Genomic DNA, 9,726 nt, shown 5'->3' on the forward strand with positions numbered 1-9,726 from the left:
TATCCAGTTCTTCTACAGCTACACGGGACGGGTACGCGTGGGGGAATCGGCTGACGTGGTATTACGCCATGTCAGCCGATTTATTATTAAAAAAAAAAAAAAACGAAAAACACAAAATGCAGGAATCCTTTTCTCCTTCAAAAATCAAAATCGGCAACAGAAGAGAAACCATGCTAACCCAGAATAGAATGAAATCTCTTGAGAACCGAAAGCCACCGATTCCAGCGAAATCTCGTCGGTCTTTGGCGTCGTTGGCGAATCCCGTGTAGGCGTCGTTGGCGAATCCCCTGTAGGCGTCATTGTCGGTGGCAACTGCATCTTGGCGTCGTTGTGGGTAGGCACTGAGCTGAATCCCGTGTTGGCGTCGGTGTGGGTAGCGACTGCGTCTTAGCGTCGTTGTGGGTAGGCACTGAGCTGAATCCTGTGTTGGCGTCGGTGTGGGTAGCGACTCAACTGAGTCTTGGCGTCATTGTGGGTAGCGACTCAACTAAGTCTTGGCGTCGTTGTGGGTAGCCACTGAGCCGAATCCCTTGTTGGCGTCATTGTGGGTAGCTGTCGTTGGGGGTGGCTGTCGTTGGCATCGTTGAATATCGGTTTCCTGAGGCTCCATTGTATGTGCTTGAGCTTGAATGAGTTTATCATTTCTCTGTTTTGAGCATCTAAGCCTAACTAGAATTGATCTTCATATGAATGAAAAATGTATATAGTTTGATGTAATTTATGTACTCGAATGGAGTACTCAAATGGAGTACTTCCATCATCATTCAACAGCTCCATATTTTTAATTTTCATTTATGTCAGTATGTAATACACAGCCAGATATGTAATTTTTTTCGTTCATTATGTTTTGAATTTGGTCGTATTTAGTCCTGGGCAGATAATGTTTTCATTTTTGGTCGATTGGTTGTTTCTCTTTTTCTGTTTGCTTTGGAATTCAAATCTGTGAAAGTGATTTCATTTTATGCCAGATGCAGTGATGTTGCATGAGATGAATGCATGCTAGATGAATGCAGTGATGTTGTAACATTGATAAACTAAACTTGTATACTTAATACGCATAACCTGTTGAATGCTTGGTGCGGCCTTAATGACTCAATTTGACATGATATCCCCAAACCTTGGAGTAGTAGCTATTTAGATTCACTATTTGTGACTATTTTACTCATGGACAGTGATGATGAATTATCTATTTAAGAGTGACTATTTGTTTCAGGTCCTGGAAAGTTATCTTTTCTTTATTGAAAAATGAGAAGAAGTGATAAGGACATACCATCAACTTGTCCAAACTTCACAAATTACATATATGGTTACTATGGACCAATTCCTGCGGGGTCACCTGCTTTTTTGCCATATCCAGATAGCTACCAATATCCAAGCAATATTCAAATGGTGATGCAACTGTGTTCATGTATTTCTTTTTTTAAAGTTGTTTTTTTTTTTCCTTTTGTTAAAGTGTAATGTTTTGTTCTTTTTGTAGAATATTGGTTACTTGTCTCCTCTCATTACTACAAGCTCCGCTACGAGCAGAAGAGTTGCTGTAGAGGAAACACCCGAGTGTAGGGAAACTGATATTCCATGTACCTCCTCTAGAGTTGAAGATAGAGACGAAGATAAACCAGATTCACGAGATACAGAAGATGGTACTATCGGGACATCTCAGTTAGAGGATGAAGTTGGTGCTGATACAATTGAGGAGCCAAAGTCAGGGATAGAGTTTAATTCTTTTGAAGAAGTAATGAGTTATTATAAGTAGTATGCAAAGAAATGTGGGTTTGGAGTGATGACAAGAAGGACTGAGAAGGGAGAGGATGGCAATGTTAGATATGCCACCCTTGGTTGTGCCCATGGTGGGAAGGCCCGTAATAAGACGTTGAATGTCGCTAGACTACAACCGACAGGAAAGACAGAATGTAAGGCAAAGATTAATGCCTTAAAAGTTGACGGAAAGTTGAGGTTGACAACAATTCATAATATTCATAACCACGGCCTCAGTCCAACTAAATCGCGCTTCTTCCGATGTAATAGAGAAGTGAGTGACTCCGTAAAAAGAATTCTAGATACAAACGATTTGGCTGGCATCCGGATGAATAAGAGCTTCGGATCTCTTGTCGTTGGGGCAGGTGGATTTGAGAACCTCCCGTTTTTGAAAAAAGATTGTCGAAATTACATCGACAAGGCAAGACATCTGTGACTTGGGAAAGGTGGCGCTGGAGCGCTTTAAGAATATTTTTTAAGGATACAGTACAAAAATCCTGGGTTCTTTACATTGATGGATTTAGATGATGATGGGAGGTTAAAGAATGTCTTTTGGGCAGACCCCCGTATTAGGGCAGCATATCAGTATTTTTGTGATGTGGTCACATTTGACACCACAAATTTGACGAATAGATATGGAATGCCCTTTGCACCATCTGTTGGGTGCAGGATTGATATCCAATGAGGATACGGAGACGTTTGTCTGGTTATTCCGGACCTGGTTGAAGTGTATGGATGGTATAGCTCTGAGAGCTATTATTACAGATCAGGACAGAGCAATGAAGAATGCGATTACCATTGTATTTCCAGAAAGTCGACATCTATTTTGTTTGTGGCATATACTGAAAAAAGTCCTTAAAAAGCTTAGCTCACATGTTTCGTACAAAAATGGGATGAAAACTGCATTGATGAAATCTGTGTATGACACCCAAAGTGTTGAAGAGTTTGAAGAGAGTTGGGATTAGCTAATCACCACGTACAACTTGCAGGAGAATGCCTGGCTGCAAAGTTTATATGCCGAGCGTCAACATTGGGTACCGGCATTCTTGAAAGACGTATTTTGGGCTGGAATGAGTACAACACAGCGGAGTGAGAGCATTAATGCCTTTTTCGATGGTTATGTTCATACTAAGACAAACTTGAAAGAGTTTGTCGACCAGTTTGATAACGCGTTGAAAAAGAAAATTAAGAATGAAATTGCAGCGGCCTTCCACTCATTTAGTGTCACTATTCCATGTATATCAAGATCTCCAATTGAAAAAAAAATTCCAATATCTGTACACGAATGCTAAATTCAGGGAAGTTCAACAGCAAATTACTGGCATTATTAATATGGATCCGAAGTTACTTAAGAGTGACGGTGTTGTAAAGACGTATCGCAAAGAGGATGAAATTTGTGTTAAAGAGTTTACTAAGAGGGTTACATACTATGTGGACTTTAGTGAGGACGATACAGTCGTAAAATGTTCATGTGGGTTATTTCAGATACGAGGGATATTGTGTAGTCACATTTTGGTAGTATTCAAATGTAACGAGATTAAATTTGTGCCAGAAAGATACATTTTAGAGAGATGGAGGAAGGACATCAAAAGGAGATACACGTTAATACACAGCAGCTTTGATGCAGGGGATCAGCGGGCATATGCAAACTGATATTCAAGTCTATTGAATATCTGCTATAAGATGATTACCCTTGCAGCGGGTTCAGACAAGCATACTGTGGATGCAACAGGGAAGTTAGTTGCAATGATTAACTTATATGGTGACAACCAAGAATCCCCATCGATGACGGTCACGGGTTCCAATGTTGGTTGTATGGCAAAGGACACGACTACAGGTGGTAGCTCACAAAAACTACTCAGTCCACTAGTTGTGAGAGGGAAAGGCAGACTCCCATCGTTGAGGAGAGCATCAGGGATGGAGAAACGCATGTGAAAAGTTCAAGTGAAGACGAAGAAAACAATAGTGAAGGGGAAACGCAAACAGGTGGATTTTTTTTTTACTTTACATGTTTATTTGTGATTTACATGTTTAGTTGTAATTTAATATTGCAGAAATTGACAAATGTGCTTTATTTTTTGTTATTTGCTTATTAGCGAGATGAAGGAGATACACCAGCTGTGGCGACTTGTAGGAATTTATTTTCCACTTCACAAAGTGTAAGAATTCTCAAATAATTACATATTTTTATAGTAATGTCGATATCACATTCTTAAATTAATATTATCCGTTACAGATGCAATATGGATTGGATGACTCACAACCGGTGGTGTATGGGATGAATCAACCCTCCCCAGTGCAACCTGGTATCGATGAGACTGAACCGGCAATAATGAGATAGTTTAATTTTGATACCTAGAATATTTATGTGTCTTGCAAAATATTTATGTGTTTTGCAATGTAATTCATGGACATATGGTAGATTTGTGTTTTTTCTGAGTTAGAACAAATTACTATATTATTTTGGATGGTATGAGAGTTTGTAAAAGGGTGGAAATATGAAATAGATTTGTTGTTTATGGAATATTGTAGACCAATGAGCATGAACATATTTGTTTTGCAATGAATATGAAGGTCTTTGTGTTTGTTTATTGGTCATTTGAAGTGCTTGTGGCGAGCCTATTTAATCCTAGGCTCTTTGAAGTGTATTGGTCATTGGAAATGTGTCATCTAGCATTTGAAGTTATCGGTATCAAACATGACTTAGAATAGTCTACAACATCTGAGGGGACCATATTTGGTTCCAAGACTCAATTTTCAGGAATATTCAAATCCTATTCAAATAGCAGATAAAAAGAATTAAAATGAAAAATAATTCATTTTTCTTAAACTTGCAATTCACAAAAATTACACGTTTCAATTCACAGATATTACATGTTTCAATTTACAATGAAAAATAACACCATCAGTTACAAGTTACTGCCTGTCACTACACAATACTAATAAGTAACATGACACAACAACTGAAAAAATCCAATACACCCGAAGTAGTGTTCTTGAACGTCTTAGTTCAGCTTCTTGATCCCGAACCAACATCTCTCTCTTCTTGATCTCATCCACACTCTTAAGGACCTCAATCTTCATCTCCTGAATATCTTCTCGATATCATTCTTCATCTTCTTGATATCGTCGAGTATCTTCATGAATTGTTTTTCCTTCCTTAACAATTCATCATTTTTTTCTCGAAGTTTGAGCTCATTGTCTTGAGTACTATCTGTCCACTTGAAAAATGTGCAGTACAGCAATCCCTGATAATTTTTATACATATATAAAAATGTTAGATGTACATATATATTAAGCATTTTTCACAAAAAATTATGTTGTTACCTCTTTGTTGTACTTTGGACATCCTAAGAAGGGCCGTCCGAGATTTTTTCTAGTGTTTGAGTATTTCAATGTGGCCTCGAGCTCACAATAGCATAATGGTTGACTCGAAGAAGACAATGATGATGATGACGACATTGTAGCTTGAACCAAAATCACAATCATAATATTACCAAATAAAATCAAGTTTCATTCATTCCCATACAATCACAATATTACCAATCTGAGGAGGACTCATGTCAATTATCAATGGAATACCGCACATACAAAAGTACTAAGATTTACTAATATAGTAGTTGTCAACCAACTAACACAGATTTTGTAACCAAGTGAAAACATACTTCAAAAATCTCAAATCCTAAAACCAATTTGAGATCAGCCAATTGAAATGCATTAAACCAAATTTGTGCAAGTAGAAAACCTAAATGCATTAAACAGAGCAACCAAGATTAAGTTCTCAATACCACTGGAGCTCCGATTATGACAAACACTTGTGCTCCTTGGTATTTACCTATCTGAATTGCAAAGGTACCAATACCACTAGAGCTCCGATGGACCTGAGATTTAAGTTCTCAATTCAAAATTAAGTGATAATTGGGACTAGACTAGAATATTAATGCAACCACAACCACAGTGAATCCCAATGTTGGTTTTTCTCAGTATCAACACAACCACAACCACAATGAATCCCAATGTTACATCTCAGGCTTTTCTCAGTATCAACACAAGCACAACCAAGTGAATCCCAATGTTATATCTCAGGCTTTTTTCATTAAGATATTACAACATTTGTGTTACAGTTCTTCTACAGGTCAACTCGTGAATAAGGGAGAAAAATCAAGTATCTCTAAGAAATTTGTACAATTTTTTAGGGAGAAAAATCTGGTTTCATGGCTTAGGGTTTCGGGTTTAGTAGGAAGTTGGAAGACGATGGCAGGGTTTCGTGGGAAGGGGGAAGGGTTTCGTGGTCAAGTATCCCTTCATATTGTAGTGGAAATGAAGTTCTTCATGGGTTACGATTTCGGGCTCCTAACCCACGAAGAAGATGAAATACGATGATTCAAAATAACTGTTCAGAAAATACGAAGAAGATGAAGTTGACGAAATGCAAACCTGTTTTCGAGATGAAGTAGATTGAAACCCAAAGAGCTCTTCAAATTGCAGAGGAAATGAAGCTCTTCGTGGGTTAGGGTTTCGGGCTTTGATATACGTAGATGAAATACAAAGATGAAAAACCCAGAAGATGAAATACGAAGTGGAAATGCTAACCTATTTTCGTGGGTGGGAAGGGACGAGTTTGCCGTGGTGAAGCTCTTAGCCATTGGGAAGCAGAGAGGTCTATCTGGTTTTGTGGGTGAGAAGGGGGAATCGCACGAAGGGGGAAACTAAGGATGGGGGAAACAGTGGGAAAGATGATTTAGAGGTCAAGTTGAAACGCAGCGTTTCGGACGGTTGACATGGAGGGCCCTGGTACGCGGCATGTACCCTCCCGAGTGCGAACAAATTTTCTCTTCTACCAGATCAATATTACTGAATTGTGGGAAGTAAATATTTTAATTTTCAATTTTAAATGTTGTCAATTAGCACTAGTAATAATATTTCTACTCCGGCGCCGTTTAGAACCCATGTACGTCTATGTACATGTCATATATAACCGACCGTAAAACCGTCCATGCTACCTAGGGGTGAAATCTATGTCTTCGGCATGGTTTTTGGGTAAAATCGACGCCAACCGACGTCTGGAAAACTGGGAGAGCAACCGACTGTAACCAGTTGATAGGGAGGAGGAAACCGATCAAAGCAGTTCTTTGGTAATTCTCGATCAGCGTCGGTTCCTCTAGCGGCGAGATTCTACTGAGAGAGAGAGAGATGCATAGGAGAGAGAGAGAGAGAGAGAGAGAGAGAGAGAGTTAGAGAGTTCTAGAGGAGAGAGAGAGAGAGTTGCAGAGGAGATCAGGAACTGGAAGAAGGTTGGGGAAGAAGAAGAAAACCCCATGCCAAAACGAAGCCATTCCACTTAAGTTTAAGTAGCGTTGTTTTAGACAGATTTTTTTTTTTCTTACGTTCTTAATAAAACGACGCCGTTTGGTTTAATACCAAATGGTGTCGTTTCTACTATTTGTTGTATACTTATTGGTATAAAACGACGTCGTTCCATTTAAACTTAAGTGGAACGAAATTTAAATTCCACTTAAGTTTAAATAGAACGACGTCGTTTTAATTAGGATATATTAAAAAAAAAGTTTTATTATATCAGTCGGAACCCCTAAACGTTGGTTTCTTCAAATTTCTACCGCAAGCAGGTCGGTTCTCCATCGGTTCCTTCCTGTTCCTGATGCGGCCAGTAGGTTTGTGTCGATGGCGGCCGGTTGCATCGATTTCTGTACAACGCTAATGCTACCAATGCAACTTCTCAACGGGTTAATTTTGTTATGAGATCATTACAATTTAAAAAGAAAAATTCTGCTCATTATTCTCACACCATACATCATATATAATTTTTTATTTTTTAATTTTTTTTTCTTATTAAATATGTGGTATATGGATGATGAATAAAAGAATTCAATTAGCTTAAAAAAATAAAAATAAATGTGGCGTGTGGTGTATGAAGATGATGAGTAGTAAAACTAAATCAAAAAAATTAATTATTCTTTTAATTTATAGTTTTGATACTCATCATCCTAACACATTACATACCATACTTTTTTTTTTTAATTTTATTAAATTTTTTTACTCATTATTCATATACCACATATTTAATAAGAAAAAAAAATAATATATAGTGTGCAAGGATAATGAATAGAATTTTCTTTAATTTAAATGAAGATGGCCGCTTCTACGCAATCATCTCTCTTTTTCTATTAAAAAAAAATCATTTCTCTTTTAAATATATTACTTTCTTCTCTGGACGACAACCTCGAGAACAACACTTTCAACGCCAACCTGACTCTAGCTCATAATAAGCCCTTCTTTCATGAATCCATCCTTCATAAATCTTTGCATTCATTCTCTGAATTCTTTTACCTTAATTCAATTCAAGCAATGACATTAATCTGCTTGGTCGCCATTGCAATGACGTCACTCTTGCTCTCGTCGACTTCAGTCTCTGCTCATTTCTTCCCCAGTATCGCGTCGACACCTTCGGGGTTAAACGCTATAACTGGCCCACGGGACTCCTTCCGAAATCTCTCCGGCTTCCATGCCGGCGATAAATCCGACGGCTTGCCCAAGCTCAAGCACTACTTGCAACACTTTGGTTACCTCAGCAACTCCAAGTCCAACCACACCGAGGACTTCGACGACTCTCTCAAAGCCGCCATCGAGACCTACCAGAAAAACTTCAACCTCAATGTCAGTGGCGAGCTCGACCCACAGACCGTCCATCAGATCATGCGGTCTAGATGCGGCGTTCCTGATATCATCAATGGCTCCACGACAATGAATGCCAGGAAAACTACGCCGTCCTATAACGGCACAAACTTCCACACCGTCTCTCACTATAGCTTCGTTTCGGGCATGCAGCAGTGGCCGAACAACAAGTGGGACCTGACCTACTCTTTCCGGCCAGAAAACCAGCTCTCAAACGATGTCAAGAGCGTGTTCTCCCGCCCCTTCGACCGGTGGTCCTCAGTGACGGTGATAACGTTCTCGCAGACGGAGTCGTTCTATGACTCGAAAATCCAGATCGGGTTCTTTGTGGGTGACCACGGGGACGATTCGCCGTTCGACGGTTTGCAGGGGTGCCTGGCCCACGCGAACCCGCCGACGTGTGGAAAGCTTCACGTGAACGATGACGAGCACTGGGTGGTCTAGGGTGACGTCACCGCTGCCTCTTCTGCGTTTGCAGTCGACCTCGAGTCTGTGGCCGTGCACGAGATTGGGCATCTTCTAGGTCTGGGCCATTCCTCGGAGATTGACGCGATCATGTACCCGTCACTCCCTGTTCGGACGAGGAAGGTGGAGCTTACCAAGGATGATATATCGGGAATTCAAGAGCTGTACGGAGCGAACCCCACTTACAACGGTTCGTCATCTACTACTCCACTAGCTCAGAACGTGTGGGAAACCAGTTTTAGTTCAGCCCAGAAATCGGGTTCTCCATGGCGCCTGAAGTTCGCCTTCGGACTTGGATTATTATTGTTGCTTTTGTAGTCTTTTATTTCCAGGTTGATTTTATTTTATTTTTTGTGATATACACTTTTTTTTTTCCTTAGAATAATATACATTTTAGGTCCCGTTTGTATATAGAAATATTCTCAACGCATCTCATCTCATCATTATAAGTTTTTCAAATTTTCACATATAAAATATAATAAATAATTTAATTTTTTCAAATTCTAAAATAATAATAATATTAAAAATAATATTTTAACAATATTTTATTCAACTCATCTAAAATCATATCATCTCATCTTACTATCCAAACAATTAATGTAAAAAATCACACAATAGCATGAACAAGAGAAAGCGTAATTCCCGATCCACTAAGGTAATCCAAGACTAGATGAGGTAATTCGAAGCAGTGGTACGGTGCCCGCACGTACAACCATATCAATGAATATAAAATAAATACAGGAAATATAAATAGAGATGAAGACACACATATTTATGTGGTTCGGCACAGAGCTTATGTCTATGGATCATTTG

The 9,726-nt window shown here is 39.1% G+C and overlaps 1 pseudogene; it reads left to right on the forward strand.

Moving 5' to 3' along the window:
- Positions 1–8,012: 8,012 nt before the first annotated feature.
- On the forward strand, positions 8,013–9,237 carry LOC121256194 (annotated as a pseudogene).
- Positions 9,238–9,726: the final 489 nt, after the last annotated feature.

Source organism: Juglans microcarpa x Juglans regia, chromosome 3D (genome assembly GCF_004785595.1).
Source record: "Juglans microcarpa x Juglans regia isolate MS1-56 chromosome 3D, Jm3101_v1.0, whole genome shotgun sequence".
NCBI lineage: Eukaryota > Viridiplantae > Streptophyta > Magnoliopsida > Fagales > Juglandaceae > Juglans > Juglans microcarpa x Juglans regia.